The following is an 11,793-nucleotide window of genomic DNA, read 5'->3' on the forward strand; positions in this document are numbered from 1 at the left end:
CAGGAGGATTAACCGGCTCTTCTCCACCCAACCAGCTAAAGTGTACTCTCTATGGCAGGGTACTAACAACAGAGCAGACCCACCAAGGCTGGAGAACAACAGCAATGCACAGTGGCTAACCTCTCTACGAGAGGACCACAGCAACCTCCCTGAACAAGCCCCGGTAACCATCACTGTGGCAGATGTCCAAGAAAGAGTCTCGGGTATGAAAAACTGGACAGCACCAGGGCCTGACATGATCCATGCCTACTGGCTAAAGAAACTCACTGCCCTCCATGAGCGACTGGCAGTTCAACTGAACCAGCTGCTACAGAATGGGACTCACCCTGAATGGCTAACTGAAGGGCGCACAATCCTGATCCAGACTATCGGCCGATAACCTGTCTCTCTACAACATGGAAGCTCATGTCAGGCATCATAGCAGCTAAGATAAGCGGGCACATGGATAAATACATGAACACGGCACAGAAGGGCATCAATCCTGATCCAGACTATCGGCCGATAACCTGTCTCTCTACAACATGGAAGCTCATGTCAGGCATCATAGCAGCTAAGATAAGCGGGCACATGGATAAATACATGAACACGGCACAGAAGGGCATCGGCATAAATAGCAGAGGAGCCAAACACCAACTCCTTGTAGACCACACAGTCACCCGAGACTGCAAAACCCGACACACCAACCTGTGCACCGCTTGGATTGATTACAAGAAAGCCTATGACTCGATGCCACACACTTGGATCATTGAATGCTTAGAGATGTACAACATCAATAGGACTCTAAGAGCCTTCATTGCAAACTCGATGGGGCTGTGGAAAACCACCCTTGAAGCCAACTGCAAACCACTTGCACAAGTGTCCATCAAATGTGGCATATACCAAGGAGATGCTCTGTCCCCACTCAAGAATGGGGCCACAATCAGTCACCTCCTCTACATGGATGACATCAAGCTGTACGCCAAGAACGAGCGAGACATCGACTCACTGATCCACACCACCAGGATCTACAGCACTGACATTGGGATGTCATTCGGACTAGAGAAGTGTGGCCGGATGGTTACAAAGAGAGGGAAGGTCATCCACACAGAAGGGGTCTCACTCCCAGAGGGAACAATAGCAGACATAGAGCACAGCTACAAGTACCTGGGAATACCACAAGCAAATGGCAACCTCGATGAGGTCACAAGGAAAGGAGCCACAGCCAAATACCTCCAACGAATAAGGCAAGTCCTGAGAAGCCAGCTCAATGGCAAGAACAAGATCCGTGCAATAAACAGCTATGCCTTACCAGTAATCAGATACCCTGCCGGAATAATTAGCTGGCCAATGGAAGAGATAAAGGCCACGGACGTTAAGACTCGGAAGCTGCTAACCATGCATGGAGGGTTCCACCCCAAATCCAGCACCCTGAGACTGTACACAAGCCGTAAGGAAGGAGGCAGAGGACTAGTGAGTGTGAGAGCCACTGTCCAGGATGAAACATCCAAGATCCATAAATACATCAAGGACAAAGCCTCAATGGACGATGTGCTCAGCGAATGTCTCAGACAATGGGGAACAGAGGACGAGGTGCTGGAGGAACCATCATGGGAAGACAAGCCCCTACATGGGATGTACCACCGACAAATAACTGAAGTGGCTGATATCAGGAAATCCTACCAATGGCTGGAGAAAGCTGGACTCAAGGACAGCACAGAGGCCCTCATCCTGGCCGCCCAGGAACAGGCACTAAACACCAGAGCAATAGAGGCTCAGATCTACCACACCAGACAAGACCCAAGGTGTAGGTTGTGCAAGGAGGCCTCTGAGACAGTCCAGCACATAACAGCAGGGTGCAAGATGCTGGCAGGGAAAGCATACATGGAACGACATAACCAAGTGGCGGGCATAGTGTACAGGAACATCTGTGCCGAATATGGACTGGAAGCCCCGAGGTCAAAGTGGGGAACACCCCCAAAGGTGGTGGAGAATGACCGAGCTAAGATCCTGTGGGACTTCCAGATCCAGACAGACAAGATGGTAATGGCGAACCAACCGGACATTGTGGTGGTGGATAAAGAACAGAGGAAAGCCGTTGTGGTGGATGTAGCAATACCAAGTGACCACAACATCAGGAAAAAGGAGCATGAGAAACTGGAGAAATACCAGGGCCTCAGAGAGGAACTGGAGAAGGCCTGGAAGGTGAAGACCACAGTGGTGCCTGTGGTCATAGGGGCCCTCGGGGCAGTCACCCCCAAACTGGAGCAGTGGCTCAAACAGATCCCAGGAACAACATCAGACATCTCAGTCCAGAAATGTGCAGTTCTAGGCACAGCCAAGATACTGCGCAGAACCCTCAAGCTCCCAGGCCTCTGGTAGAGGACCCGAGCTCAGAGGATGAAAGAGACCACCCACAGAGGGTGAGAGGGGAATTTTTTTTTTTTATATATATATATATATACATATATATATATATATATATATATATATATATATATATATATATATATATGTATATATATATACATCCATCCATCCATCCATTTTCCTTCACCCTTGTCCCTCAGTGGGGTCGGGAGGGGTGCTGGTGCCTATCTCCAGCTCACGTTCCCGGCGAGAGGCGGGGTACACCCTGGACAGGTCGCCAGTCTGTCGCAGGGCAACACAGAGACATATATATATATATATATATATATATTTTTTTTTTTTTTGTATTAACTGAAATTAATCTGATTACTTGGACCCCCCATGAACAGGATTCTACATGTTCTCATAATCTTAACAGCTTGGTAGCGTCTTCTTTACGACTTATTTGTGAGGTGATTAAATTTTGACACATGGCACAGTGTAACAAGTTTATAAATACGTGAAACAGTAAATGATTCAGTGTTAAACAGAATGAGTAAGTCAGGTAACGGTTGAGACTTTCTATCAGCTGTTTAACATTAACAGGACAAGTTTGTAGAGTAAGTATTCAAATCGTTATTAGGCATTTCTTCATGTACTCTGACGTCCCAGCTTAATGCCTTTTTGCTGCAGATGATTTAATATCACCTTCACAGGAGAATATAAACATGTTTAAGCAAAAGTAAATTACATAATTTACTATAAGATGTGCCCCAAAGTCTGAAAAATAAACAAAGAAGAAAAAAAATAACAGAATACCTGCTAATTATTCCTTTGCTCTACTACAAAGCCTGAGCATTCCCACAGCTAAATGATTTCTGTTCAAAGGAAGGTGAGAAGAGCTGATTTTATGTTACATCTACCAGGTTGCTAATTAAAATCCATGCTCCTAATGGGTTTTTAGCACCCCTATTGTTTAACATGATTACCTAAGATAAGAGCGGTAAATTGAGGTGCTTTTAATTAAGTGTAAGATCCGCAATCGTTTTTTACTGAGGATGCTTTAATTGACTTTCCCTCTGTACGTGCCCCAGCCAGCCAGGCAGGCTAACCAAAGGGGCACACTGCTCTATTCAAGCACTTAGAAATTAGATTCACTTATTTAGCAACATGTTGAGACTCAAAGTTGCTAAAGCTAAACGATTTCGAATGATCCAGGGGAAAATGCCTTTTGCACCGCTCTTCTTTGAGATGTCTATATTACAATGACAAACAGAAAGAGCTGTGTAAGATGTAAAATTCACTACTGTACAGGTTCTATGTAAGTTTTCTTTAATGAATCCACGACTAGTTCAACATGTTGGCCTAAATATGTTGTAATTCTCCTATTATCCTAAAAGTTATTGTTTGTAATATGTTAAAACTCACTATTATGGAAAGCCATTTGCGCCAAAATTGAATAAATAAATAAATGGGTTAAATAAATAAAAAATGAGTAAAATAAATCAAAAAATGAAGTAAATGAGTGAAATAAATAAAAAATTTGTTAAATAAATAGTTTAGCTTTTTCATTAAACCAATTTTTAATTTATTTATTTTTCATATTATCAATTTCCCAATTTCTCTTTTTCATTTATCTATTTGTCATTTATCCCTTTATCCATTTACCCATTTTTCATTAATCTATTTTTCATTTGTCCATTTTTCATTTATCCCTTTATCTATTTACCCATTTTTCATTAATCTATTTTTTAATTTAACCGTTTTTCCATTTCCTATTTCCATTAACCCGATTTGCTATTTCCCACTTTCATTAATCAATTTCTCATATATCCCTTTTCTTACTTACCCATTTTCTTTTATCTATTTTTCATTTACCCATTTTTCATTAATCTCTTTATCTATTTACCCATTTTTCATTAATCTATCTTTTAATTTAACCATTTTTCCATTTCCTTTTTCCATTAACCCGATTTTCCTATTTCCCACTTTCATTAATCAATTTCTCATATATCCCTTTTTTTATTTACCCATTTTCTTTTATCTATTTTTCATTTACCCATTTTTCATTAATCTCTTTATCTATTTACCCATTTTTCATTAATCTATCTTTTAATTTAACCATTTTTCCATTTCCTTTTTCCATTAACCCGATTTTCCTATTTCCCACTTTCATTAATCAATTTCTCATATATCCCTTTTTTTATTTACCCATTTTCTTTTATCTATTTTTCATTTACCCATTTTTCATTAATCTCTTTATCTATTTACCCATTTTTCATTAATCTATCTTTTAATTTAACCATTTTCCATTTCCTTTTTCCATTAACCCGATTTTCTATTTCCCACTTTCATTAATCAATTTCTCATATATCCCTTCTTTATGTACCCATTTTTCTTTAACCTATTTTTCATTTAACTTTTGTTTGAAAAACTTTTAATTTTCCCATTTTCCAATTTCCCTTATTCATTTAGTATTTCCTTATTTTCTTATTTATCACATTCTATTTTCCCCGCTAAACTTAGGGGGAAAAATAAATGCAAATGAGGAGTGGCACGTCATCAGGCTACAACTTCCCCAATTGGTTGGTTAGCGTCACACCTACTTTGCTTTCAAGAAAGATGGCGACCTACTAACGGGTTATCAATAAGCATAAGCTCATTAACTTCATTAGAAAATAGTGTTATTACTCCTGACTTTATTTTTGTGTGGCCGCTCAGACAGAACGTGTTTCAGCTGGCGGCTCTGATGGACTCAGAGCTTCACCGTCGGGGTTTTTTATAGTTTGGACGAAGCGGCCGCTGAAGTTGGCTTACGATTGAAGGTTCAGGACGCCTTCGTAGCTACCAGCTGCGATTCAACTATAAGGAGCAGACTTTACTGTACATCGTAAGTGAACTGCAATATCCAGTGGCAGCTCTACGGAGCATCGAGCTGAAAGAATGACGGTGGCAAGCCTTGGAGATCTGCATCGGAGGCCATCTTTCAGACATGCACCGCTGCTGTCCGTCCAGGATCCTCCGGTTGCCCAGACGGTAAGCTAACGCTGATGTTTTCCAACTATAGTCATATTTGTAACCAAACTTGAGGCCAACAGGTGTACTTTTGATCGCCACCAGGTCAAAAGTACAGCTTGTTTTTGCAGCACATTCATTAATGTTTCTATCGTGTATGTTTTCAGATGCTAAGCTGTCACAGCAGACCATCCTGCAGGCCTCTGGTCTCTGTTTCCAGTGATCTCACAGCTTCAGGGTGACCAGAGACCTTCACCTTTCTGGAGCAGGAACACCCGGCCAAATGCACTGGTGACACATTTAATTTAAAAAATGTGGGGGTAAATTAACGCTGATGTTTGTAAACAGACTACCTGAATACAGTGACCTTAGTGAGGGTACAGAATGCAGAATAGATAAAAGCTGAACTCCTGCTAAAATCTGTCCCTATTGGTTACATCCCTGAAATGTGGCCCACATGCATACATGTCGTATTCATATAAAGTAATTATGACTATTTATTTCAGTAGTTCTTTGTGGATGTATAACTTGGCCACCTTAGTTTCCCTGTTTTTGTTCAACATATGTGCCTCAACATTTGGTTACTGTTCCATAATTTGTACTCCAAACATGTTTTTACTCATGTTTATCTCTTACTTACATGTTTAAGTAAAAAGTAGCTGAATAAGAAATTACACATGAGTAAAGAAGCATTTGGTAAAAAGTATACAAGTACTGAGTAACTGATCAAGTTATCAATTATTTCATATCTTAAAAAATTACACAATTAGAGGGCTCAAAATATAAAGTTCAGCGGAATTTTTAGTTTTTTAAAGACAAAATAAAAAATTTGTTTAAATAAGAATAGTGATGCTTCATAATAAAATGACCTGAGTAAAAGTAAAAAGTTCAGCATAGTAACGGTACTCCTAAAACTTCATTTGAGTTTCAAAAAGTTACTCAACTATATTTGAGTAAATGTAATTAGTGAGTCCTAAACTCTTTCCTTCTGAGGGAACAGGAGAAGGAATTGTTAAGGAAATAAATTAATCTTATTTTTATATTAAACATTGTTTTAATTAACAAACGAATCATAAATAACACCCAGAACATATTCTGTTATGTTTATTCAAGGATCAAGAAAAATGACTGGAGATTCTGGCTGAGAGAGGGACAACGGCAAACAGGGAGGAGAACCGTCTGCACTGTGAGCAGCACCAGAACTCCTGATGGGTCTCCTTCAGGAAGAACCAGAGAGATGGCCGACCTCCGCAGAGAAGAGTTCACCCAAACATCAGAGGAAAAATTAATTTTTTTTTCACTTTCAAGGACTCTAAAAAGCTTGCTGATTAAATTTTCAGTTAATGTTCAGCAAACATTCAAAGTTTAGTGTTTGGATAATACTTATGCAGTATCACATGTTTAGACTAAATTATCACATGACTAGAGCTGATTAAATCTTGGTTGCACCTCGGCGAGAAAAAGAGTGCCACAAACCTCCCAAAGAAGAGGATAGCAATGTATGTTTAAATAAACATACAACAAAGATTTTTGGTGCACATCATCTTTAAAGTGTCTAGTTATGATATTCACCTTTGCATTTATAAAAATTAGTTAGGTGTGTGAGCAGGATGTGTAAACATGTTGACGGTCATAATAGTGACAGGTGGGAGAATACGTTTGACCAATAGGTCCACTTATTTAAATACATACCATATTCTTCCAATTCCTAACTTCTTCCTTTTTAAGATTAATTTTGAGTTTGGTTCTTGATTTGTTGGACTTTGTTATAGCCAGACAAAGCATACAACAATGTAGTTGTGAGAAAAATGGAACCCTTACTGATTTTGATAGTGATGGCTTAAACATGGACTATAAGGGGAAGATGGGCCATTTTCCATGCCTGATTTTGAATGCATATGATCAGTTCATGGGAAAAGAGGATAATCTGACCCTTCATCAGGCATGTGGTACTCTGTTACCACCTGCAAAAGTTTATGACGAAGGGACAGCTGTCTCTTTGATGTACCCTTTAAAGAGGATCCAAATGAGGTTCCAACACAAGATGAGAAACTGCTGATCCACTAGAAAAACAACAATATTTTCCTAATGGAAACAAAGATGAAGAATTATATAGAGACTGATGTCAACTAGATCAATGAGCACATGAGAGGTGTAGACCTTTATGACCAAACCCCCTCAAGGTTCAATGTCATGGTCAGGTCCAAGAAGTGATGGTGGTTGTTGAGATGCTTTACCAGGCCGAGAAAGAGTCACACGCTGTTAGACAAAGGGCCCATAGTAAAGAGTTACATTTTTGATTCTGTTAGACACCAAGGTCCATTTCTCACGAGAAACAGAAACTTATCAGGCCACAGAGACATGGTGTGATTTCAGGGAGTGTCTTCAGTCCATATAATCAGCTGCCCTCCTCTTTTTCCTCAGACGCTGCACAGACTTTTTTAGAAACTCTTCTCGGATGTAATGGTAAAGCGTCTCCTTTCAGCGCCGAAAGTTAATAAAATAAGTAAAGTCTGAATGCTTTTCTTGGCTGATTTTATGCTCCGTGTGTCAATACAAATTATGATTCATCGATTGAGATTCTCGTTCTCAACATGGTCCATACCAAAAGCACACCTGAAACGGTGCCGGTAGCCTAGGAGGTTGGAGTTTATCTTGTACCTGGTGGGTTGCCTGCTGGAACCCCCACTTTGTTTGTGTCAGTAGTTGTGACCTTGATCAAGAGGACAATTCAGCCACCATGCCAGCCGGTGGTATTCAGAGGACCCTGGTGGAGGAGCTGGTGTATGACTGCCTTACTTCTGTCAAACTGTGGCAGGCAAGCTGTAGCTACAATATAGTAGCTTACTGCTGTCGGTGTGTGAATGTGTGTGTGAATGGGTGAATGACTAAATGTGGTGAAAACATTTTCAGGTCATTTGGACTTGATAAAGAACTACACAAGTACAGGCCATTTACCTTTCAGATATTATTTTACAAATGTGTCGTAGGAGGAACAACTGATTTGCTCATCATGGCTTATTATCTTATGCAAAGGTTTGGTATAAGGCCAGCAGGTCATGGAAATAGATCTCAAATGGACACTTCTCTTCAAGTTATGACGAGATGTAACCAAGACACTTTCTGGTCAGTCAATGCAAGAGTCATTTCCAGAGATGTTGTTCCAGTTGTTGCTTTTGCACCACCCATGCGTTGGAGAAATTCAAGGTTTTATTGCACACTGAGTGCTTCAAGAAAGAACATGGAAAGTAAGAAAGAGATGAAATAACCTAAAATTGAAGAAAACCAAAGTCAACAAATGGTGAGAAGGAGCCATACTACTCTCCTTTGATTCCAGGCCTTGGGGTCCGGTATCCTGCAACTTTCAGGTGTGTTCCTGGTCCAACACACCTGAATTAAATGGATCACCCTCTCAGTATGCAGTCCAGTTCTCCAGAGTCCTGCTTATCACCTGATTCAGGTGTGCTGAAGCAGAGGCGGATGGAAAAGATGCATGACACAGGCCCTAAATCCTGGAGACGGAGACCCCTGGACTAAGTCTATTGAGTTTTACTTTATGACAGTGTGACAAATGTTCATAATTTTCAGAAATATAAATGAAAGCCTCTACTGTAGATGTTATCTTTATGATTTTTGTTACTGTGATGACACTACAACTGACTGAAGTTCAATATAATTATGCATAAACACTCAAGCACTCAAATTTACCTTGGTTTAGAATATATTGATAGTCAAATTTGTACTTTACAGAGCAAATGTTGCACTAAAGTAATGCTGTGGCAAGATATATTCTACTAAAGAAACAATGTTCACATATTATGATCATGTCTATTTGGAAAAAGCACTTTTAGCTCATCTTAGTATTAGAACACCATATTATCCCACCGGTCACAATTGTGACCGAACATAAAACACACTTTTTTACATACTTTTCCACAATTTTTAAAATTATTTCCCTGATTAGTTCAAAGGGCTATCAATGACATCGGATTTTCATATTTACATGTTTGGGAAAAATTTGGAATGAATGGGTTAAAGCCACAAACAAACTATCCATCTTATTGTCTCTGGGATGTGAAAACATGAGATTTGATTAAATTAGAACTACACAGATGAGAAGGAACACAGATTTCATAATATATATATTTTTATTATTAAAAACAGTAGATGGTTCTTGCATATCAATGCTATAAGAACAGCCACATTTTTTAAATTAAATGTGTCACCAGTGCATTTGGCCGGGTGTTCCTGCTCCAGAAAGGTGAAGGTCTCTGGTCACCCTGAAGCTGTGAGATCACTGGAAACAGAGACCAGAGGCCTGCAGGATGGTCTGCTGTGACAGCTTAGCATCTGAAAACATACACGATAGAAACATTAATGAATGTGCTGCAAAAACAAGCTGTACTTTTGACCTGGTGGCGATCAAAAGTACACCTGTTGGCCTCAAGTTTGGTTACAAATATGACTATAGTTGGAAAACATCAGCGTTAGCTTACCGTCTGGGCAACCGGAGGATCCTGGACGGACAGCAGCGGTGCATGTCTGAAAGATGGCCTCCGATGCAGATCTCCAAGGCTTGCCACCGTCATTCTTTCAGCTCGATGCTCCGTAGAGCTGCCACTGGATATTGCAGTTCACTTACGATGTACAGTAAAGTCTGCTCCTTATAGTTGAATCGCAGCTGGTAGCTACGAAGGCGTCCTGAACCTTCAATCGTAAGCCAACTTCAGCGGCCGCTTCGTCCAAACTATAAAAAACCCCGACGGTGAAGCTCTGAGTCCATCAGAGCCGCCAGCTGAAACACGTTCTGTCTGAGCGGCCACACAAAAATAAAGTCAGGAGTAATAACACTATTTTCTAATGAAGTTAATGAGCTTATGCTTATTGATAACCCGTTAGTAGGTCGCCATCTTTCTTGAAAGCAAAGTAGGTGTGACGCTAACCAACCAATTGGGGAAGTTGTAGCCTGATGACGTGCCACTCCTCATTTGCATTTATTTTTCCCCCTAAGTTTAGCGGGGAAAATAGAATGTGATAAATAAGAAAATAAGGAAATACTAAATGAATAAGGGAAATTGGAAAATGGGAAAATTAAAAGTTTTTCAAACAAAAGTTAAATGAAAAATAGGTTAAAGAAAAATGGGTACATAAAGAAGGGATATATGAGAAATTGATTAATGAAAGTGGGAAATAGAAAATCGGGTTAATGGAAAAAGGAAATGGAAAATGGTTAAATTAAAAGATAGATTAATGAAAAATGGGTAAATAGATAAAGAGATTAATGAAAAATGGGTAAATGAAAAATAGATAAAAGAAAATGGGTAAATAAAAAAAGGGATATATGAGAAATTGATTAATGAAAGTGGGAAATAGGAAAATCGGGTTAATGGAAAAAGGAAATGGAAAAATGGTTAAATTAAAAGATAGATTAATGAAAAATGGGTAAATAGATAAAGAGATTAATGAAAAATGGGTAAATGAAAAATAGATAAAAGAAAATGGGTAAATAAAAAAGGGATATATGAGAAATTGATTAATGAAAGTGGGAAATAGGAAAATCGGGTTAATGGAAAAAGGAAATGGAAAAATGGTTAAATTAAAAGATAGATTAATGAAAAATGGGTAAATAGATAAAGAGATTAATGAAAAATGGGTAAATGAAAAATAGATAAAAGAAAATGGGTAAGTAAGAAAAGGGATATATGAGAAATTGATTAATGAAAGTGGGAAATAGCAAATCGGGTTAATGGAAATAGGAAATGGAAAAACGGTTAAATTAAAAAATAGATTAATGAAAAATGGGTAAATAGATAAAGGGATAAATGAAAAATGGACAAATGAAAAATAGATTAATGAAAAATGGGTAAATGGATAAAGGGATAAATGACAAATAGATAAATGAAAAAGAGAAATTGGGAAATTGATAATATGAAAAATAAATAAATTAAAAATTGGTTTAATGAAAAAGCTAAACTATTTATTTAACAAATTTTTTATTTATTTCACTCATTTACTTCATTTTTTGATTTATTTTACTCATTTTTTATTTATTTAACCCATTTATTTATTTATTCAATTTTGGCGCAAATGGCTTTCCATACACTATTATATCAAAAATGTCATATCCTTATTATATTTTTCATAGATAGAGGTCGCCATTTTTTCACTTATACAATGGCTGATGACTTGGGTAGGTTATAATGGACTTGAGTCGATAAACAAAACAAGTCAGTAGAAGCTAATGCCAAATCCAAACAAACAGGAAGATAATGAATGAATGTTTAACGTGAAAGTTTTTGTAACGAACAATTTTTATATGTTTGATCAAATGTTTTAATCCCGATGTTTAACATAAACAGCTTGAGTTAGAAACAGTGATTTTATTTTTAGCGTAGCTGCTCTTCTGGGTCTACATTTCCAGGCGGCAGCAGCACAAACACCATCTTTTTCACT

The 11,793-nt window shown here is 38.5% G+C and overlaps 2 long non-coding RNA genes across 2 annotated transcripts; one reads left to right on the forward strand and one right to left on the reverse strand.

Moving 5' to 3' along the window:
- Positions 1 to 4,201: 4,201 nt before the first annotated feature.
- LOC148157754 (uncharacterized) lies at positions 4,202 to 7,418 on the forward strand. Its single transcript, XR_015764306.1, has 3 exons — positions 4,202 to 5,361; positions 5,508 to 5,631; positions 6,454 to 7,418. It is a non-coding gene; the product is annotated as an uncharacterized LOC148157754 (long non-coding RNA).
- A 2,051-nt stretch (positions 7,419 to 9,469) lies between these two features.
- LOC148157755 (uncharacterized) lies at positions 9,470 to 11,038 on the reverse strand. Its single transcript, XR_015764307.1, has 2 exons — positions 9,837 to 11,038; positions 9,470 to 9,690 (listed from the first exon to the last, which is right to left on the reverse strand). It is a non-coding gene; the product is annotated as an uncharacterized LOC148157755 (long non-coding RNA).
- Between the last annotated feature and the right edge of the window lie 755 nt (positions 11,039 to 11,793).

This window comes from Poecilia mexicana, unplaced genomic scaffold (genome assembly GCF_051168715.1).
Source record: "Poecilia mexicana isolate PSO_F unplaced genomic scaffold, ASM5116871v1 scaffold_9, whole genome shotgun sequence".
NCBI classification, from domain to species: domain Eukaryota; kingdom Metazoa; phylum Chordata; class Actinopteri; order Cyprinodontiformes; family Poeciliidae; genus Poecilia; species Poecilia mexicana.